Source organism: Macrobrachium nipponense, chromosome 33 (assembly GCF_015104395.2).
Source record: "Macrobrachium nipponense isolate FS-2020 chromosome 33, ASM1510439v2, whole genome shotgun sequence".
Taxonomy (NCBI): Eukaryota; Metazoa; Arthropoda; class Malacostraca; order Decapoda; family Palaemonidae; genus Macrobrachium; species Macrobrachium nipponense.
Genome location: NC_087219.1, coordinates 67,936,364 through 67,960,615, shown reverse-complemented (window position 1 = coordinate 67,960,615; position 24,252 = coordinate 67,936,364).

Below are 24,252 nucleotides of genomic sequence, written 5' to 3'. Positions count from 1 at the left end.
TGATAGGGCCTGACGTGCACAGGTGGTGGCCAGTTCTAGACTGGTAGCAGCTTCCTTATATAGAAGAAATGAGGTTGCATGAGCACTCTATGTGCAGTTTGTGCTTGCAGTATATTCAAGTCTTTTGTAACAAAAATGAAAGAGTCCACTCGGGCAACAACAGGTAGCAGTAAATTAGAAAGTTGCTTAGTCCTCGGCTGAAGTACTCGGTAAAGGAATGAATGGTTGCAAGACTACAATGGACACGGGCGCGTACGTATCACGCTCAGTCTAAATGGAAGTCACAAGCGACTAAAATAATGTTAATGCTTCAAGCGTAGTAGGTAATAAATGTAGTACTCTTGGCTTTTTGAATAATGGGCTCTCTCTCTCTCTCTCTCTCTCTCTCTCTGAGAGCGTAAAAATGATAAATGTCGAACTCCTTTGTATTTATTTGAACTAATGATTTTAGTTTTAATATGACGCAATTGGCGTTGAATGATCTTCTTACCTGAAGTTTTGGTGAAATAATTGATTTTGGAATAAGTTATAGGTAAATAGAACGCACTAGCAATGAACGATTTTTACATTACTGGTAAATGGACTTGCGCTAGAATAATTAGTGATTTACAACGCGTTATGTTAAGCAATTCCCTTAATGTAATTTACCTCTAACATTTGCATTAATTTACTTTACATAAGGTACCTAGCTCCCTATGACAAGTGAAATGGCTGCACGGATTTTGAAACGATGTTAGCAAACATTTGTAAATGAAAAAGCTTACGTTAAGTTAAGGGTGAAGTGAAATGAAAACTTTAGCTCCACGAGCGGGTGAGCGATTCTAGATGAAACATGCTTTGGCGGAGGAGACAACGTGTCCTTGAAATCAGCTGATCTCTGTAAAAGAGCGCACTTTTTCAACACAACAAAATTCTAATTTGTTATTAAAAGCAAAACAGCATTAAATGCTCTGGCAGAATGATAGATGTTTGTATGGAGATTCAATTCAGTTACGTTAAAACCTCAAGATTTACGTTTTTTGGCTTAAATCGTTAAGATAAAGGTTTAGGTGGAGAATTGTTTGCCTTGGGAACCAGAGTTTGCTGGCAGAGCTAGGGGTAGCCGCACACGCGCTGAGAAGCTAAGCGAGCACTGCTGTTACCAACGCATGGAATGAAGGCTAAGCTAACGAATTCCCCTAACATATCACAAACAAAAGAATTGTAACACTTCTTTTGCCGTAACTATTAGTCGAAAACACTCCTTACTAGCTGCTAGTCTTGCTAATACATGCAATGAATTACGGGAAAGTACTTCCTAGTTCTAACTAGCATATTCTGGCATCTATCTAACACACAAACTTGTGTGTCTCCTACAAGCTGAAGCCTGCTAACACAGGATTCGCGAGCAATAATTTGCGTGCCTCTATATCAAAGCTCTTTGGTGTTTTCGCCGTTACACAATGATATCTCTAAATGAGAGAAACACATCTTATTTTAAACACTTTTAAAATAACTACTTAACATACCTTAAAGCTAACAATGGTGATACTAATGATAATAAGAATAATAACAATGAATGATATACCTTACCTTCTGTGACTTGCGCGTGTCCTGTTTCCTTGTGTATTTATGAATGGTTTTTTTACAATTTACATCTTGTAAAAATTCATTTTCAGTTTCTGTTTTATAAGGGATAACACGATTTTACGACTTTTAAACGGTCGTACTGGCAAGATTGTCACTTATACGTTTTGACCCAACTTGTCAAAAACGTAAGGGGAAAGAGGAAAAGATGGAGCGCTTCTGACTTACCTTGGATAACTGTTAAGGGGGGTACAAGGTCGCCACTGAACAACTCAGCAAGTTAATCTAAATTACATTTATTTACAAGGAAACATTGAATGGCCTGAGATAAAGGCAAGGCATATAGGCCACATGGGAAGAGCACCGTGTACTGTCTGGAACACTATTATCATTCCCAATATGAAAAAATGGCCAAATTCAACTTCTACTGCAAAGGTGGTTTCCAAATTTCTGGTTTCAGGTAATAAAAGTGCTTGCAAGGAGAGAGGTGGCATGGAACCGGCAGGTGCCTTATTGAGAGTAATCTGGAGAGGATGGCGTCAGCTTTGTCTGAGTTTGGGGCTGCGACAGTAAGCATCTTTGTTTAGGCCTATGGGCAGGCAGGCTCGGATGTCTGTCCAGGATGAAAGACTAGGCTGGACTGAGGACGAGGTCAGGTGCGAATCCTGGGCGTTGGGGTAGCTTTCCCACCCTGTTTGCAGGTCATTCTGGAAACAGACATATGGCCAGCAGAAAATTCACAGGATAAGAGATTTTATGAGTAGGCCTAAGAAGTAGCTAACTAGCCACACACTCACCTTAGGATATGTCCCTAATGCTTAACGAGATTTTATTCCCCGCTGCTACGACTGGTGCCTGACATACCTATTACGGGCCTGGCCTAAGTTTCCCTCCTTAAGTCAGCTGATGTTAGGAGTAAGATGGCTGCCGTTTCTAATTAAACTGATTTTAACAATACTAGAGGGACGAGGTAATCTATAAATGTAACAATCAATATATATATATATATATATATATATATATATATATATATATATATATATATATATATATATTACGTGCATAGAAGAGATGAATGTCGAGCCCTCAGTCCTAATAAATCTAAATAAAATAAGTAAAATATTTTTCTTATTTCCTCGTCAATAATTTGCCACGTCAGATTTGCCTACTTCGCTCCACCACCCAAAACTTCTGCCTCCCGTACAGCTAATTTACCTCCATTGTCCTGTTTTTCCACACCTGGCGTTATCTTGCTAATTTCTTTCCAGACCAACCCGAAAAAGAAGTTGGCACAAAGATGCGAAAACAAGAAACAAAAGAGAGAGAGGGACAGAGCAGAGAAGTCTCTCTCTAATCGTCATTTCACCTAGCAGACGTAGTTCTGAACAGACGGGTCACAGAGACCTCCTTGTCACTAAATGGGGGTTGAGACCATTCTCCCCACTAAGCTCCTTTTCCCCGTGCCGGGCACTCTACTCAAGACACGATTTGTCACTAACCAGGTACGTTTGGATTTCAAATTTGCTCAACGCACCATTCTTTTACCTCCTGTCTGCTCTCATATATATAACTCAAATCCCCACTTGCATCTCCTTTAGAGAAGTGAAGTGAGGAAATATTTGTGACTTGTAAGTAGAAGTGTTCATTTATATTGCTAACTCAGAACAGTGTTAACTGACTTACATTCTCTGACTTACGCAAAATCCTAATTATATTAATCGCGTTTTTCGATAGAGAATTACAGTGCATCCTTAATATGCAGAATTAGGCAACGCAAGAAGTTATGTACCACCTTTCCCCCGTTCCAGGTGCCCGAGTGTCAATCACCTATCCTGCATTCCAAAGTATCAAGAATGAAGAGCTGCTGATAACATTTTTTTTTTTTTTATGATTTGACATAACTGTACAAGAGTCTCATTTCTGCAAATTTCGGGTTCTTCAAAAAAGGAATTTATATTTTACTGGGGTTTAACAGTGGTACTAATTGCTTTGTAAATTAACGTAACCTCTGTGCCACGGAAATAGTGCATTTAGCTCCTGTATAATTACTTCTGATCTACATAATAATCTTAGTTAAGAGTAACTTTGCATTTCTAGCTTAAATCCATCTGTTTTAATACCCTTTTTTCCCTTTTCTTTTTATTACTTGCGTGGTCCCCATTCTTATCAGATATCAATTAATTTTAGAGTAAATGATAAAGTTCACACAGCCACGCCTGTAATATATATATATATAGTATATATATATTATATATATATATATATATATATATATATATATATATATATATGTATATATATATACATCTGGACTTAAATCAGCTTTATACAAGATAGCGCTCACAAACAGAAGACTTTTAGGTTAAGAGAGAGAGAGAGAGAGAGAGAGAGAGAGAGAGAGAGAGAGAGAGAGAGAGAGAGAGAGAGATGAAATGAAGCAAAGTTCTGAATGAGTTTACGTCACTTGGTCATGAGAGGTATGTACCTCCGCGGCCAATCTGAACAATTTTGACAAGTCAAAAGAAGCTCGATTATTATTGAAATATGAACGTCACAGGCAGATATAAAACTTGCAGGATATGTTCAACGAGGTAGCTTTGTTGTCACTGCAGATGGGTCTTTCTTTGAAAGAGTCCGTAACTTAGCATGAGAGTCACGAGTGGTATACCACTTGTACAAATTATTCAAAAAAATAATGCCCGTTGATATGGACATCATGATAAGAAAATGAGTTTTTCCAGTTGATTTATGGTTTGTGAAAATTTGAATGAAGAGGAAAGCACTTGGCCACTTGAAGCCATTCAGGCTTCAGCGCTTACGGTGGCGAAAGGACTTGGAACGGATGGACGAGTGCATTATGGGAACAAAGGAGCGGGAACGGAGTTAAGGCGAAAGGTTAAAAAGTTAGTTGCAGCTAAGGACCGAAGGGACTCTGCAAACAACCTCTAGTTATGCCTGTGGTAACCACGTTGGTCGTACTGAGAGTAAACGGATGGATTTTTTTTTTTTTTTTTATCAGCAATATCAGATATTTGTATAGTTTTATGTACCATGAAATGTTTATGCACTTTTACTTCCTGTCGTTATTCTGCTTTTTCTATTTTATTTTCTTTTAAGCGTCTTGCAGCATTCATTGATCTTTTTTTAATGTTGTAAGGTCAGCCAAAGTTTGGAAAAAATAATGTTCTAATTTCGAATTGTTTTTTTTTATGAAGTTTCCATTTCTGCATAATACTGTCCTCTGGCCTCGCAGAATTTTGTTTACAAACTCCAATTTTTCATTACTTTTCAGTAGTATCTCTCATAGAAGAGAATTCTAGATTTTATTGTTTATCTACCTATCTTTCTGTTTTAGAATATTGCATTACTTTTCCTCACTATACAAAATGAGAAAAACACACACACACACACACACACACACACACACACACACACACACATATATATATATGTGAGATATTCTAGTCACTTAGGTGTTAGCTACAGAACAGGACAACGAATAACAAATCCAGAATTATCCAATATCCGTAACCACGCCAAAATATGTAAAATTAATATTGATAAAACACATTTCTCAATCATTGACAGCACTCCCAACAATTACTTAACGACACTTGAGTCATTATACATCAAACGACTGGTTCCTTCTCTAAATGCAAACGTGGCTGCTGCCACGTTGTATTTAGCATACCTGAGATCTGGGCCGAACTGTGTTTTCAAATCATTCCCTTCTCTACTTTCACTATATATATATATATATATATATAGGTATATATATATATATATATATATATATTATAGAATATATATATATATATATTATAATGATATAACTAATATATACATATATATATATATATATTTAAGATATATCATAGATAGTATATATATTATAAATATATATATATATATATATTAAATTAATATATAGATTGTAGATAATCTATATATATAACATTTACATATATATTGATTTATAATCCTTACATATATATAGAAATATAGATATAATATAATAAAATATATATATTATTAAAATTATTATATATATATATTAATATAGTATATAATATATATATATCTATATCTAAATATATTATTGGTGTCAAAATGACCCTATTTAACTAAACAAAAAGAGAAAACTATCTCGTAGCATGATCTACCCTGTAGCTAGCTGAAAGATAATCATTAAATCTTAGGCGAATTCAAACTCTCGCTATACGAAAATATAATCTAAATTCCCAAAATAACTAACATGAAAACTTAAATAAAATGAATGAAAGAAATTCCCCCCAAAATAAATAAAACACCATTACTCTTCTACGTAGTCATATTGGACAAAATGAATTAAAGAATCCCAAAAATCATTAAAGCACCATTACTGCCCTGCATCACCATATTGGACAGAACTATCCCTGCTGTCAAAATAACTCAATGGGTCTCTATCGAATAAATGTTTTTATCAAAGTCTAGAGAATTTATCTTTAGGTGGCAACAATCGATCCCTTCTGAAAATGAAACCATAATTATGAAACACTGAAATGCATCAATAAGTGCAATGGATAAATATCCTATAAATCTTTTTCTAAGCGTGTCTCTACTCTTCCCCATTCACAGCATCTAAAATCAATGTCAATGTGTACAGTTTTCAAAGTCTTTCTTTCACTATACCTTATCCCCGTGGATCTCCAAGCATCTTCTATGGCCTGGTTTCCCACTCAGCATCTCTCATATAATTCCCCCATTAATTACGACGCTAAGGATTTTATTCCATTTATTTGCTCTATCAGAATATTCACTTACACCTACTAATGGACGTACGAATGGACGCACATTAGTCTATTCTTGGTTCCAATGTACGTGCGTTTTCCCATTGCTCATGCATACGCCCTGTTTAACACACGCACTGATGTACTCTTGACGTCACGATCATATACTTCGACTTAATCCAGGTCATTTGCGTGCTCGCGATCTCACCACTGACGCCGGTAATATTATGATGCGTCAGCTTGTCTCGTCTGTTCCAATGTTAATAAGTTTTCTAAAGAATTGACACTGTACTGTTTTCTGCAGTCCATTCCTGTTCACGTCACACGTTATCGACGTGATTTCCATTTATACACACACACACACACACACACACACACACGACACACACACACACACACACACACATATATATATATATATATATATATATATATATATATATATATATATATGTGTGTGTGTGTGTGTGTGTGTGTGTGCTGTGTGTGCGCGTGTGTGTGTGTCTGAGGGGAAATCAACTCGATAACGAGTGACGTGAACAAGAATGGAATGCAAAAAGACAGTGTCAATTGTTTAGAAAACTTATAAACATTGGAACAGACGAGACAAGCTTACACACACACACACACACACACACACACACACACATATATATATATATATATATATATATATATATATATATATATATATATATATATATTATATTATATGAAATCACAAAAATAAGCACGTAATAACCACAGTGAATAGTAGTTTTGCTAAAGAGCTGAAATGTATCTTGAGGGGGAGGGATGAGCTGATTAAGCAATTTGCTGTCAAGTGTGCCAGTTTACCATATATGTAGGGCTTAGTTAAGACCCATAAGCCAAACAATCCATTAGGCCTATTACAAGTTCAGTAATTCTGTGTCTTATAAGTTGTCAAAGTGGCTATTGCAGGTTCTTACGCCGGTATTTGGTACAATATCACAGTGTAATATTAAGAATAACGTTGATTTTGTAGACAAACTTAGCAAAATTAATGTAACTTTTAAGTTTAAAATTGTCAGTATCGATGTTGTCTCGTTATTTACTAAAGTTCCAGTGGATGATTTACCATATTTATTTTGAAACTATACAAAGATAAACTTTCCTTTAATCATCAATCTTACCATTAATTCAGTTTACCAAAGACTGGGTTTCCCATCTTCTATGAACAGCTACACCCATTTTCTTTCTCTTTCTCTCTCATACCATTCACAAAGTTGGAGGTCGCACGTCCACTCACTATCTAGTACTATACACTGGTCACTAACATTCATAAATGGCACATTAACCTTGCAATGTATCACCTCACTCAGACCCATAATGATAAAATCGTCCCATTTTTTATGGGGTCTGATCATAACTGAAGTGCATTCCAGTATGCTCCATGAGGGTGTCACGGTGAGGGATGAGAGGGTCCAGGGTGGTGCCACATCTCCAGCCTCTGGGGCAGCAGGTACTTCCACTCCCTTAGTCCCCTTCGACCTTAGGGAGACTCGTAGGTACCTCGATCTCTCCCCCTCTGTGGGGATTCGTTGTCCTTTTAAGCATACCTTGATCCCTCTCCTGGCTGTGCCAGCCACTATTATTTCGCTCTTATCCACAAAATCAATTTCTAAAATAACTGAAATTCCTTCTACTACATAAAAGAGATGTGTCACTACTCACCCATCGATGGTTACCTGTCTCTTCACAACCCTCTGGGTTACCATCCAATGGCCACCTGCAGTACGTAAAACTAAGCAACCTTTCATAGGCTGCACCGATCCTGGCACTAGGTGTTCTTCTAACAGAGACACACTCGCACCTGAGTTGATCAACGTCTTTCCCTGTCGCTCCCATGTCCATGTTTGCACAATTGGCACCACAGCTTCCTTCATGGTTTGAGGGTGGGAGACAGGCTCTTGTATTACCTTCTCTCCTGGCACCTTAAACGCTTCAGCATGGGCATCACCGGGTGGTGGAGGGCTCTTCACTACTACTCGAGGGGTTGGCTGGCTCCCCTTCCTCCCCGACAAGGCATCCCTTGTTCTACTGGGGACACAGTCTCTGTTTGAACCCAGTGGCCGTGAGTCAGGGGTCTTCCCGACTCCTCCTCGCCACCTTTCCCTTCCTCTCCCTGGTGATGGGAGAACATTATTCCGCTGGCCTTTGTCGTTTTTTGACCAAGCGTTCATGAGGTGATCTGTTGCTTTACATTGAAAGCAACATCGTGGAATTGATGAGAGAGGGGCGCTGGGCCCCCAGGTGACCCTCCCTCCCATACCATCAGCAACCTTTGTTATTCTCAGATAATTTCCCCTTGCCGCTTCGAGGTCCTGGGTATGTGACCCTGCCCCCTGGATGGGGAATGAGCATAGAGGGTACAGACGTGGAGTTGCAATCTCTAAACCAGTACTACGTAGTTCGGTGATCTTCCACCAGGGGTTCACTGCAAAGCCTTGCGGCCATTTTTAAAGGTCTGGTAACCTACAAATTGAACAGGGGATTAGTGAGAATGTGAATTTTTTCATCGTTAATATTTAATGAGTAAGTGTTTAGTGAATTTTTAGTGTTTAGTGAGTACGTGTTTATGAATGTTTATAGCTAAGTGTTTAGTAAATGTATAGTTTAGGGTTCAGTAAATGTTTTTGTTAATGTTTAGTGTGTAAGTAATCAGTGAATGTTTACTGAGTGTTTAGAATTTAGTGAATGTTATTGAATGTTTAATGTGTAAGTATTCAGTGAATGGTTAGTGAATTTTTAGGGTTGTAGTGAATGGTTGGTGAATTTTTAGGGTTGTAGTGAATGTTTTGTGAATGTTAGTGAATGTTTAATGTGTAAATATTTAGTGAATGTTTACTGAGTGCTTAGGGTTTAGTGAATGTTTTCTAAATGTTATTGAATGTCATTATGTAAGTGTTCAGTGAATGTTTAATGAGTCTTTACAGCTTTAGTGAATGTTTTGTGAATGTTAATGAGTGTTTAGTGAATGTCTTGTGAATGTTGCTGTTTAGTGAATGTTTAGTGTGTAAGCATTCAATGAGTGTTTAGGGTTTAGTGAATGTTTTGTGTGTAATTGTTTAGTTAGTGTTTAGTGTTTAGAGAAAGTTTAGTGCATGTTAGTGTTTAGTGAATGTTCAGTGCAGTGGTTCCCAAACTGGGGGAAATTTCCCCCTGGGGAGAAATTTGTAGCTACCAGAGGGGAAATAATTACACTACCTACTAAATATAAAAGTAGAAGAGCAAACAAAAGTCCTTTTATTTGTTACTAACCACTCTCTATGGCTATGCGGTTAGTTGTTACTAACCGCTCTCTATCCACTTTACTCTGTAACTATATGTTTATCAGTATATGTGTACATTTGAAAAATAAATTAGTAAATGGTCACAGTGGGTTTTAACTACTTCTTCCCTCATACACATGAAGGGGGGAATCTGGATGGTTGAACTGGGTGCAGGGGGAAATGACAGAGAAAAGTTTGGGAACCACTAGTTTAGTGTATAAGTATTCAGTGAGTGTTTACTGGTTAAGTATTTATTAAATATTTGTAAGTATTCCATAAATGTTTAACATGTAAGTATTCCATAATTGTTTAGTGTGTAAGTATTCAGTGAATATTTAGTAAGTGTTTTGTGTTTAGTGACCGCTCAGTGCTTGTTTAGTGTTTAATTATTGTTTAAGATTAAGTGAGTATTTAGTGAATGTTTACCAATTGGTTGAGATATAGTGAGTATTTAGTAAGTTTAGTGTTTTACGAGTGTTTAATGAGCGTTTAGTGTATAGTGAGTGCCTGGTGAGTGTTGAGTATTCAGTGAGTGTATTTATTGAGTGTGAGTGTAAAGTAAGTGTGAGTTTAGTAAGTGTTTGTGTTTAGTGAGTGTAAATGTATTGTAAATACTATTGCTTAGTGATTTTACAATACTGTTTGGTTAGTGCTTAGTGACTGTATGCAAAGAAAGTCCTGTAATTTAGCTCTTGACCCCAATGGTTAAAGTGCTTAAGCCAACCTGTTTTTGTAAGGTGATTTTTCCTTGTGAAATTGGGTCCAGTAATAATGATAATAATGATAACAATAATAATTCTAGCAACACTAATGATAATAACAGTAATAAAAATAATAATATTAATAGTAATAATATGATAATGATAATAGTAAAAAATATACAAATTATATTTGTAAAAAATAATAATAGTAATAAAGTACAGTAGTATGAGCTGGACAGAGACCTTTCAATATGGCCGCCCGAAGACACACTCTCGGCAGGAAGATCGCCACTCCAGTGATTGACGCTCAATCCTTGTTTGCTGGCGTTGTTCGTAGTCGAATAAGTGTTGTACTTCTGGCAGCAAGATGTGTATGGGCCTTTTGTCTTCAAAAAGAAATCCCACTATGGAGGTGCGAAAAATTCGCTTCAGCATGCGTTGACATATATATATATATATATATATATATATATATATATATATATATATATATATATATATATATATATATATGTGTGTGTGTGTGTGTGTGTGTGTGTGTGTGTGTGTGTGTGTGTGTAAGGCCTAGGGTTATAATTAATGATATATTGCGAATATGTTTGCTGTGACCTATTGGAATGTGGAGAAGTAACGACCCGAGAAAAGCTGATCAATGGTTTCTGTGGGTGGCATGAGATAAAACTGCATAGAAAGACAAGTCAATGTACTCAGTTCATGAACTCTTCTCAAAGTGCCTTTGGGAAACTGGTTGCAGCCAGTAATATGAGGCGGTAACGAAATGTGCATTCATATGTGCGCGTGCGCCTCTTCCTTTTAAAATGTATGATACCCAAGTCTATGGTGGATTTGCATATAGGCGGCTTTGAGAGAAAGGCAGGATGCCGTGAAAGCTCAGCGGAAGTCTCTTTGTAATATAGTGCTTGAAATATTCCGGCTGCTTAGGTGAGTCTTATGATATTTTAGCCAAAGAGTGGCTTGTTATCTATTTGACATTTTTGTGGGAATATTCAATCTTTTACTTTATTGTTAAACTTATGTGTGTACTTATGTGGTGTTCTTATGTCTTTGAAACAGACGGTTCTGGCAAGGAACTATGGGGGGACCGAGGGAGTCCCGATGGGGAAATAGACATTTGGTGACCATTACTATTTAAACATTTTACTGTTATGGTTTTTAAGTTAGTCAGTAAGACTTGGATCATTATCTTTTGTACTTAATAAATGTATCTTTTATACTGCAACTTTCTCATTCTGTTTACCTGTTAGAGTGGAGAGAGAGAGAGAGAGAGAGAGAGAGAGAGAGAGAGAGAGAGAGAGAGAGAGAGTGGTAGCTTGACGGGAGAGAGAGAAGGTCGCGAGCCGTTGGTTGCTTAGAGAGATTGTGTATGCCTGACGCTCAGAGTTACATGTTTACCAAATTTATAATGAGGATTATATCTTCATTACGGGTGGTGGCAGCTTGTAAAAAAGTGGTATAAAAGAGTCTTTTTTTTTATGCCTGGGAACGCCAATGAAGAGATAGGTGGCCAGTTAAATGTAGAGGGGATTGTTAGATCTTGGTTGCTAAGTGAAAGGGGTAGAGAAATATCCATCCGTGGGATGTGGGCTGAGGAAAGAAATTCTATTAGAGTCATCAAATTTGCCTGTACCGAGATCCTCCAGGGCGTGAGAGTAACTAATTCTGGTTTGTGAGTGAGGGTTTGTCAGGTGCCTTCTCGCCGAGCGTGTTTGCGTTGTGCCGACGAGATTTGCGTATTCTACGCAGATTCCGGGGTGGTTTTCTCTTATTTTGAACATGTAAGTGTTACAGTGTGTTTGTTTCAATCCTGGGGGCTTTTTTGAGATTGGTTTAAGAGGTCAAAAAATTTTCTTTTCTTTCCCCATAATAGCAAAGTGACGTGTTTTCTTTATTTGCGAGTGTTTATAATAGATGTATTCATCTTTGTTTAACACATAAGAGTGTATAAAGATGTTTTTTATGCATGCGAACTGTGCTTGGATAGCATATTTCGCTTGGAGACAAAGCGCCCACCATTTCCTACGGGCTCAGCACATTTCTGCTAACCGGCGCAGAGAGGTGCGTTGCATGGTGGGTACTGCCTACCAAAGGGGATATTGCAAGGGGAGTATGACCTGCCTAAGAGGGTATTGCAAGGAGATGGGTACTGGTGTATACCTAAAGGGGTTATTCAGACACTTCAGGGGGGTGCTCTATCGCTTCACTGGGAAGTGTTTCAATGCTCAATGGGGGGGGAGAAACTTTTTTTTTTCTCATTGTGGGTGAACTCCTTTCTTTTTTATTCTTTGTCGGGCTATTGGAATACGAGTCTGGCCTTGACAATGAATGCTAAGATATCAGCTGATTGATTAGTTGATGAAGTGAAATGCACGTGGAGTCTTTTTTTTAGAAAATAATTTTTTTCTCTTGGATGAAGAGAAAAGGAAATAAAAAGAGATTTTTTTTCTCATGAATGAAGAGAAAAGAGAATTGAAATTCATTGTATGGGTGTATGTTTTCCTTATGCCTTGGAAGACACAAATATAATGGGGATACACAGATTATTATTTTTTTTTTATTGTGTTGGAGGGATTACTTTGAAAATGGTGGTGAATGGTGATGCCCGATGCCGTGAATGGTGTTGGTTTTGGGTGTGGCTATGGTGGTATGTCATGGTGTTGATTGTGTGCGTTCGGCAATGCTGGTGTATGCTATTTGAATTTACCCTTACTTGAGATCTTTGCAAGAGATTTATTACTATGGAGAATTATTATTTTTGTTATTAATGATTAGTATCATTGTATGAGATGTGTCACGGGAGGGTTGCTTAAGTATAATTATCATTACGGGAGGCTTGTTTTACGAGAGATTTGAGATATTTCGTGGGAGATTATTTTATAATTATTACAGACAATTATTCATGGAGAATTATTACAATGAGTTATGGGAGAAATCTTGGAGTTAATTGTTTGTTGAGTTTTTGTAACTTTGGATAATATTTCAGTCATTCATGAGCGATGAGTTTTGCTGAAACTTGATGAATCTGGCTGAATCTATGTGAATTGTGTTGAATCTTGCTGAACTTTTGGTGAATTTTGCGCTGAATTTTGTGCTGAATTTTTGGCGAATGGACAAGCATTAACATTGGTGATGTTATTTTTATGCTAATACTAGTGATTTTGATGATAGCAATATTTTGGTGATTTTGCTGAAAGGGATTTTTCTGATACTGATTTTTGTTATACTAATACGTGGGTGTTGTAATGCTATCAAGGGTGGTGAAATCTTTTTTGAATTTGGGGAGGAACTAACAACACATTATTTTTTGTTTTTCTTTTTTTTATGAGTTCAGCAGATAATTGCTTGACATACGCGAGTCACGGGAGATAGTTAACAATGCTGTAGATTTTTCTTTTCTCCTTTTTTGGAAGTTAGCCATCGCTGACACAAGTTTTTTTTTACCAAGGGTGAATTTGAATTTATTTTTTCTCTCCAGTTGGTGTGAATATTTTTTAATGTCTCAGTTCGTGACTTAGAGTCATTGTTCGGGAACGTGTTTGTGTTTCAGCTATTTGATGTTGTAAAGAAATATATGGGAGAATTCTTTCACTGTTTTGAATGCATACGTAATGGCACTACATTTTTTCTCTGGATATTTGTGTTCCAGAAATTGTGAGTTTTCTTGCACAATACCTTTGTTGTATTTGTGACAATTTTGTGAGAGATAGGAAACTTGGTAAAATTTTCTAGTGGCCTATGTCGTAGTGCATATGGAGAAGTCTTTGCTTAGACACTGTGAATTTGGAGTTCTGTTACAATGAGTTGTGGCACATTGGTGATTTTTTCTAGAATTTTCTAGACAGTTTTTATTTGCCGAGTTTTTGCCCTTTTTCAGCAATAATGCTAAACGGAGAGAGTTTTATAGTTTTTTACTATAACATTGAGTTATTCCCTGGAGAATTGAGATATATTATTTGGAGTTATAATTGGAGGTATATATTATTTTGGAATTATAATCTGAGATATAATATATTGGAGATATATTTTTGGCCATTTTTGATATTTGCCAATGGTGATGAGAGCTATGTTTAGTTCAATTATTTTGCAGCCATCTTTGTTGCAAATGGAGACACATTTTTCAGAAGATTATGGGGCAATATTTGTGAGTGTGTGAGTTAGATGCCTTGAGTGCACATTTTTTTCTTGAGATAGGATTTCATTTTTTTATATTCCTTTTTTGGATATATATTTTTTGGAGCCTTGTTTTATTCCACATGGAGTATTGGGGAAATAGAGGTAAATATTTTTTATTTGCCGAAATAGAGGTGATTATTTTTTATTCCTGGAGTGGTGTTTTTTTTTATTAACATATGGCTATCAGAGAATTAGGAGGGAATATGTGGATGTGGTTATTAACCAAATGGAGGAAATATTTTTTTTTCTTCACCGGAGTGCTTTTCTTATTAATATGGTATCACATATTTATATATGGAGGTGGAATTAATCTTGGGCGGGTGACCCTTTTTTGTGGTTATGGGAGTTTTGTTTTTTCGAGCAAAGAGAAGATTTCTGTGGTTCTTTCTTTTTGGTTTCGTGACTATTTGGAGGCGAGTGGCATTACTGCATTGTAGTCCTATGGAGATGTGTGCATTTTTTATGTTCACAAGTGTATTATTTTTGGAGGCATATAATTGGGCAAAGTCATGTTGAGAGAATACGTCTTTGAGACAAATTTTTAAACACATTAGTCATATCCTGGAGTTAATTTTGTGAAATGTGTCAGTTAGACCTTTTTCTGTAGAATCATGAGTTTTCCAAACGTGTGTGTCTGACTAGACAATTTTTGTGCTGCTGTTTGAGCACACGTCCACAGGTGGATTTTTCTACTGACAAGCGCTGTGCTGTTCCTTTTCCTCTGATGGTGATTGATCAGAGTTTTAGCAATATCTGGAAATGTTGACAATAGCATTTCACGAAAGCGCATGTGTAAGAGTTTGCTTTCTGGCAAATTTCGTAACTTTACATGGGGCATTTCTTGAGAAAAAGCGTGGGGGTTATGCATGTTATGCATATTATACATGTACTGTGTATTTTGTAATTGGGGGAAATCTACTTGTGATTATCTTTTTTTTATTTTTCTTCTTTTTCCTACGAGAGATGTAATTTATTGAGAGATGTAATTTATGGGGGGTTGTTACTTACGTAAATGGGAGTTTGACATTAAGTTTCATTGTAATTAATTGTATGAGCAGTAAAGGGGTTTTTGCTGTTAAACATTGGAGATTTTTGCTGATTTTGTGGGTTGTTTAGATATCAGAGCTTGAGAGAAAATTTCTGGGTCTGGGCTTGTTACGTAATTTTTTTTTTTTCCTTGGGCTCATTACGATTTTTTCTTTTTTTTTTACTTATGAGAACATTCGAGTTTGAAATGTGAGTGCAGAAGTCCGTGGAGTTGCTGTGATTTCTGAGTTGTGTGTGTGCTGATGTGTGAGTTTGGAGAATTGAGTTGGAGAACTTGATGTTTTTTTTTTCCTTTGAGAGTTACGATAATGACTTATCATTTAGTGGTCATATTAAGTGGAGTTAATTGGGAGACGTTCAGTTAGTATTTCTGACTTTTTGAGATCATTGTTTGATAGAAGTAGTATGTCTGGGTTAATTCTTTTAAGATTGACCAATGATTTGACTAACATACTAACACACCAAAAAGTTGTTTCCCAACGCTAGCAAGACGTCCACCAGCCGTGCAGAGAGTGTTGCTTTCGTTTTGTCCATGGTGATCACGAGAGTTCTACAGCGTGTCTTTTGGAGATCTGCTACAGCCTGCTACTGTCTGTTCGCCTAGTTGCAGGCAAAGAGAGAAAATTATTGTGTTATTTGGAGATAAAAACGTAACAGACTTTATTTTATAATGCCAGAGACGTGCAGTTATTTCTTATATTTTATTTTAAGCCGGCCAATGTGTTTTATATTATATAAGCTGTTTTGTTTGACCATTTTGCTAGGCGGGAGCTAGCATTTCTAGATGGCCGAGCTGTGTAAGGCCTAGGGTTATAATTAATGATATATTGACAATATGTTTGCTGTGACCTATTGGAATGTGGAGAAGCAATGACCCAAGAAAAGCTGATCAATGGTTTCTGTGGGTGGCGTGAGATAAAACTGCATAGAAAGACAAGTCAATGTACTCAGTTCATGAACTCTTCTCAAAGTGCCTTTGGGAAACTGGTTGCAGCCAGTAATATGAGGCGGTAACAAAATGTGCATTCGTATGTGCGTGTGCGCCTCTTCCTTTTAAAATGTATGATACCCAAGTCTATGGTGGATTTGCATAGAGGCAGCTTTGAGAGAAAGGCAGGATGCCGTGGAAGCTCAGCGGAAGTCTCTTTGTAATATAGTGCTTGAAATATTCCAGCTCCTTGGGTGAGTCTTATGATATTTTAGCCAAAGAGTGGCTTGTTATCTATTTGACATTTTTGTGGGAATATTCAATCTTTGACTTTATTGTTATACTTATGTGTGTACTAATGGCGTGTTCTTATGTCTTTGAAACAGACGGTTCTGGCAAGGAACTATGGGGGGGCCGAGGGAGTCCCGATGGGGAAATAGACATTTGGTGACCATTACTATTTAGACATTTTACTGTTGGGGTTTTTAAGTTAGTCAGAAAGACTTGGATCATTATCTTTTGTTACCTAATAAATGTATTTTTTATAATGCAACTTTCTCATTTTGTTTACCTGTTAGAGTGGAGAGAGAGAGAGAGAGAGAGAGAGAGAGAGAGAGAGAGAGAGGTCGCAAGCCGTTGGTTGCTTAGAGAGATTGTGTATGCCTGACGCTCGGAGTTACACGTTTATCAAATGAATAATGAGGATTATATCTTCATTACACACACACACACACACACACACACACACACACACACACACACATATATATATATATATATATATATATATATATATATATATATATATATATATATATATATATATATATATATATATATGTGTGTGTGTGTGTGTGTGTGTGTGTGTAATGAAGATATATATATATATATATATATATATATATATATATATATATATATATATATATATATATATATATATATTATATAATAAAAGGAGCCCATAAAAACACCAAAATATAGAGAGAAAATGACTATATTTCAGAGAATACTGTCTCTCTCTTCAGGTATATGAATTAGAAAAGTTTACAGAAAATGTGGTATCTGTACCAAGAGATCCATCCACAGGTAAGCCAATTTAGGTCACCCCCACTGATAATCTTCCTTTAATCTTCTTAAGCGTTGGTTGAATGAAAACCTTGTCCACCACATCTGAATCCCATGCTCCTTTTGAGATGTTCATTACCTGCTTCTCTTTTATTAAGGCCCATTCCATCATTTGACTCTTGTACCAGCAGTTGCTGCTATAAATTGTATGTTACAAATTCCAGTTTATTCTTTGGTTATGATCATTTATATGGTTGAAAATAGCTGACTTCTGTTGTCCATACCTAACTGACCTTTTGTGTTGTATTAATCTCTGGGGAAGTGATTTTCCTCTAAATCCGATGTAAGATTGGTCACAGTCCTGGAATGGGATTTCATAAATCCCTGTTTCCTTGGGGAATGTCTTTTGTTGGACGTTAATTAGGGATTTGGCTAAGGTGTTTGGGTAAGTAAAGGCAAAAGGGTTAGATTTTCCGAGGGTCTGGGTCACTGTCTTAATCCTGTCCAGGTGAGGAATTTTTATTTTATTGTTGGGTGTCTCTTTGGTCTTGTTTTGAGAGGGTCGGTGAAAAATTACTTTTGCTTTGGGAATTGCTTTCTCAATTATATGGTCAGGATACTTTAAAGACGAAAATTGCTTATGAATTAGTTCAAATTCTTTTTCCAGGAAATCTGGGGAACAAATTCGTAAGGCTCTTAAGAACAGGTTGCTGGCTACACATATCTTGATAGCAATGTCGTGGTAGCTAAAGTAGTGAATGTATGAAAGTGAGAACGTTGAGAACGTTGGTTTTCTGTATATGGTAAATTTGTATTCTGTCGTGTCTCTGATTATTAAAACATCAAGAAAATGAATTTTGTTGTCTGTTTCCCATTTAACTTTAAATATGATGCTGGGCACTAATGCGTTTAATTTTGAAAGGAATTCATTAAAATTGCCCCACGTATTATCCCAAAATGTTAGAATATCATCTACATATCTCATCCACAGCATATTTTTGGGTTTTATTGCATTTATTACTGTAGTTTCAAAGTATTCCATGTACAGATGGGCTAAAACAGGACTTAAAGGACTACCCATACTACACCAGAACTTTTGCTTATAGAATGTTTCCCCGAATGAAAATACGTTATTAGATGCACATAATTCAACTGACTTCATTATTTTGTCAAGCGCCAATGGGAAATGATCTGAATAGGGGGATAATTTTTCCCTCAAAAACTGAAGAAAGTCCTGTAACTTTTCTCATTCATCAACCTGAAGAAGGAGACAGCAGTCTCTGAAATATAGTATTTCCCTCTATATTTTGGCATTTTTATGGGTTATTTTTATTATATTTATATGCACACACACACACACACACACACACACACACACACACACAAATATATATATATATATATATATATATATATATATATATATATATATATATATATATATATATATATACCTTGCATTTCCACAATGTCCCGTGGATAAAGTATATAAGAGATCCTCATCTGAACATAAAACAAGGAGGCACTAAGACTCAATTTTTATTCCAAAGTCATGTTCAGTATCATGAAGATGACTTTGGAATAAAAGTTGAAAGTCTTGGTACCATCTCGTTTTATTTTCACGTGAGGATCTCTTATATATGTTAATCAGGGATTTCACGAAATCCTTGGGGAATATTTGAAATGACCAATTCGCTTAGGAACATTTGATCCCCGAGGACTAGCACTAAGCAAGGTGGAACAGTGATTCATTAACATAGTTTGGCTCTTGAAGGATAAAATTCATTGCGCGGCGTTAGTACTAGACCTTGGGGTATAAAATGCGCTTAGGGACATTTGATAGCTTCCCCCCCCCCGCCCCTCATATACTAAACACGACAAAAAACATTTGACCGTCCAGGGGCTGGTATTAAACACAGTGAATCAGTTTCGCCGTGTTTGGTACTAGCCCTCGGGGATCAAATGTTCCTTAGCGAATTATGGCACACACACACACACACACACACACACACACACACACACACACACACACATATATATATATATATACTATATATATATATATATATATATATATATATATATATATATATATATATATATATATATATATGTGTGTGTGTGTGTGTGTCTGTGTGTGTATGTGTCTGTGTCTGTGTGTATGTATATATGTGTGTGTATTGCAGAATTGCTGCTTCGCAGTTTATCAGGCATATTTTCAGACATTCACCCTTCATCTATGATCACAGCCAACTATCTCTTTACCAACTTTACTGAATTTTGATGAGTCTACACCCCTCATAAAATGGCCGCCATCTAAAAAGTGTGATTGTCTCTCACACTTGTCTCTTGTTATGTTTCACATGCAAATCAAGAGAGAGGAACTGAGTGACGAGTTGTTTCCTTACTCAATACAACAAAGCAAAAATAAACATTATCTCAACAACAATGATCATAATGACAGTAATAGAAATAACAATAATAACCTCATACACTTTTAATTGTTTATAACTGCAATTGATCTAGTCTTCTGTATTTATGCATCGTCAACTTATTAAGTCGATATTTTTGTTTTGCTTAGTTCTGTCCTCTGTTTACTATGTTAATGAATAAGTCCTTCAGTTCCTCTCTTTTCTGTCTATCTTTCAGAAGTTGATGAGGAGGTAAACAGTCAGTTGGGATATGAGGGAAGTAATTGCATTGCTGCCGGTAAACAAATAAAGAGAACAATTCATCGGACAGATATGTGATTCCTAATTAGCGTATATACAATGGGAACGATGACGGGGAGGAGTTCTTGCAAGAAAGACAAACAGGGAGACAAAGTTCGTAATTATGACTACACAAAACGAGCAGCAATCTCCATTGATTTTCAGGTTTTGAGATGTCCAGGAATCTCGTGCACCTTCTGTGCAATTTTACTAGGAAGCGCTGCCATGTTTCCAAAACATTGTAAAGACAGATGGAATCAAATTACATACTGCAAGAGATTGGGTAACTTAAATTATCGCTGGGCATCTTTCTGTCATAGGATAAGAAAACATACAATGCATGCGTAGATTTACACGCACGTGTGTGCCTGTATATATATATATATATATATATATATATATTATATATATATAATATATATATATATATATATATATATATATGTGTGTGTGTGTGTGTGTGTGTGTGTGTGGTATATATATATATATATATATATATATATATATATATATATATATATATATATATATATATATATATATATATATATATATATATATATATATATATATATATATATTATATATATATATATATATATATATATATATATATATATATATATATATATATATATATATATATATATAATATATATATATATATATATATATATATATATATATATATATATATATATATATATATATATATATATTATATATATATATATATATATATATATATATATATATAGAGGTTCAGGAGGTCCATCCATACTAAACATGAAGGCCAAGATTTACTATAAAACGTCTCGCACATCAACTTTTTGCATTTCAGTCTGTAAAAAGAGAAATGCATTTATTAAAATCTAAAAAACAGGATTCACAATAGTATTCATGTTAAAATGCAATAAAATATAAATAGTTAAAAAAGAGAAGAAGAACCACTGAGGTACAACCGACTAGAATGGAAGGAAAGCAAGGAATGATTTTTGAGAGAGCCAGGTCCAAGACGTTGACTATGCCAGATGTAGAGGTGAAGCCGAGGTGTTGTTATTCAATGGGGTAACCAGCCTTTTAATAATTAACGATTCCAAGGTAGTTAGGTGGTCTGGGTCTTTAGTATAACCTATTATCGAGAAGTGCTGTTTTGATACATTTATTTTGCATTTGGTGGCATGATCCTTGATACAAGAAAATTCAGGATTACTAATTCTTTGACCTGTTCTCGATAATAGGTTATACTAAAGACCCGGACCACCTAACTAATTTGGAATCGTTAATTATTAAAAGGCTGGTTCCCCCACCCCCTTGAATAACAACACCTCGGCTTCACCTCTTCATCTGGCATAGTCAACGTCTTGGACCTGGCTCTCTCAAAAGTCATTCCTTGCTTTCCTTCCATTCTAGTCGGTGGTTCTTTTTCTCTTTTTGAACTATTTATATTTTATTGCGTTTTAACATGAATGCTATTGTGAATCCTTTAATATAGCATTTCTCTTTTTATAGATGTTTAGTATCAATGGACCTCTTGAAACTCTTATGTCTGCGCTTCTGTATACCATTTATATATATATATATATATATATTATATATTATTATCATATATATATATATATATATATATATATATATATATATAATATATAATATATATATACATATATATATATATATATATATATATATATATATATATATATATATATATACTATATATATATATATATATATATATATATATATATATATATATATATATATATATATATATATATATATCTATATATATATATATATATGTATATATATATATATTATATATTATATATATAATATATATATATATATATATATATATATATATATATATATATATATATATTATATAGGTATATATATATATATATATATATATATATATATATATATATATATATATATATATATATATATATATATATATATATATATTATATTTATATATATATATATAGATATATATCGAATCGAATACCACAGAAGAATGATAGTCAGAAATCCAAGCGCTTTCGACTCTACTAAGACATTGTCAAGGAACGAATGAAATACAGTTGGAGAGAGTTATCAAGTAAACAACAAGATACCAGATAGTTAGTTGTCAAAAGGGTAAAAATTAAAGAGATAATCCAGGATTATCGGATATCACACGGTCACAAACCAAAACATAGATTTAACCCTAACAGAAACTACAAAGTATCCGTACAGTCCAAAACCTGTAAAAACTTAATATATTAATTTTGTTGCTTATATTTGTCTGCAAGTTTTTTCATTATGAAGGCATCAGGTTTAAATAAACCAAGACTTAAATTTAGAACATTTCCTAATTTTACCTGTGTCATTACATGGGATTAAGGCTCTTGCTTGACTCCAGTTAATAGGATGATCTAAAGCTCTCCTATGTACGAATAATGGGTATTTAAGTTTCATTGTAATATCATAAATAGTTTTAATCTAAGCATAATAATGAACAAAAGAGGCAATGTTAGTTGATTTCTGAAAGACTGAAAATGTGAAATTTCTATCATTTCTATGGATAGTTACATCAAGAAAATTTAAATTACAATTCCTATCTTCCTCTACAGTAAAGTTTATAGAAGGGACTAAATTATTGAGATTATTAAGGAATTCCTGGAGATTTTCGTGAACTGGCCAAATACAGAAAATATCATCCACATACCTAAACCATGTAACTTTTTAGGGCAAAATTCTTTGTAAGAGTTTTGTCTAAAAAAATTCCATGTAAATATTGCTAAGGACAGGAGATAAGGGATTACCCGCAGCCTTGCCAAACTTCTGTAAAAAAATTCCCCATTAAAACAAAATTTACTATCTTTGATACATAACCTTATGAGACTAATAAGGTTTGCTACAGTTAAGGGAATATCATGACGTTCTAATTCATCCTCCAAATATTCAAGTAAATCATCTACAGGCACTTTTGTAAATATAGAGACAACATCAAAACTAACCAGTGTCCACTGGTATCCTTGTTTGACTGAATACTTCGAATAATGAAGGAAAAACCGGCATTTTGTCTTACTGTAGCTATGGCAGAGGCAGTGGCTGGCCATTCTGGCATCAATTTTGACAGAGACCATTGATTTCCTACCGATTGTTTGCAGTGCAATGTGGGTTACGGTGAATTTTATCATTATTTGTCTATTGGTGGTAAAGAAGTTGTCATTGAATATGCTCAAAGACATAATTTAGTTATGAAGCAAAAACGCTGCGAGTGTTGTGGAGCTATTTGTCGGATAGACTTCAACAGGAACACCTCTAGGTGTAATCGCTCTGTAGTGACGAAAAGACGTCAGCGTAAGCGATGTAATTTTTAGTGTTTCCCTGTCTAAAGGAACATGGTTTGAAAAATCCCATCTCTGTTTTGAAGTTAATTTGAAGTTTGTTAAGTTATGGTGTAGTCCCAACTTTTCTTATAACTTAGCTGAAGGGAAATTGCAGCTTTCCCAAGCGACAACATGTGATTGGGCTTCATTTTGCCAATAGGTGGCAATAAGTTGGGTTTTCAGAAATAGTGGTAAGATTGGTGGTGTCCATGTAACTGTTGAGATCAACGAATCTATATTTGGGAAGAGTAAATATAATGTTGGTAGGGTTGTTGATGGGCAGTGGGTGTTTAGTGGTATATGTCGTGAAACAAGGCAATGTTTTTCAGTGCCAGTGAAGGTTAGGTCAGTAGAAACATTGCTGCCCATTATACAGGAATTTATTGAGCCTGGTACGACGATAGTGAGCAACTGCTGGAAGGCTTATAATTGCTTACAGGAGTTAGGGTACCAGCACTTGCAAGTGAACCACTCTCTAAATTTTGTGGATCCTGTGACCATTGCACACACAAATACCATAGAAAGAAGTTGGAGGGATGTGAAGAACTTGGTCCCACAGTATGGACGACGGAAACACAACTGGGTAGGA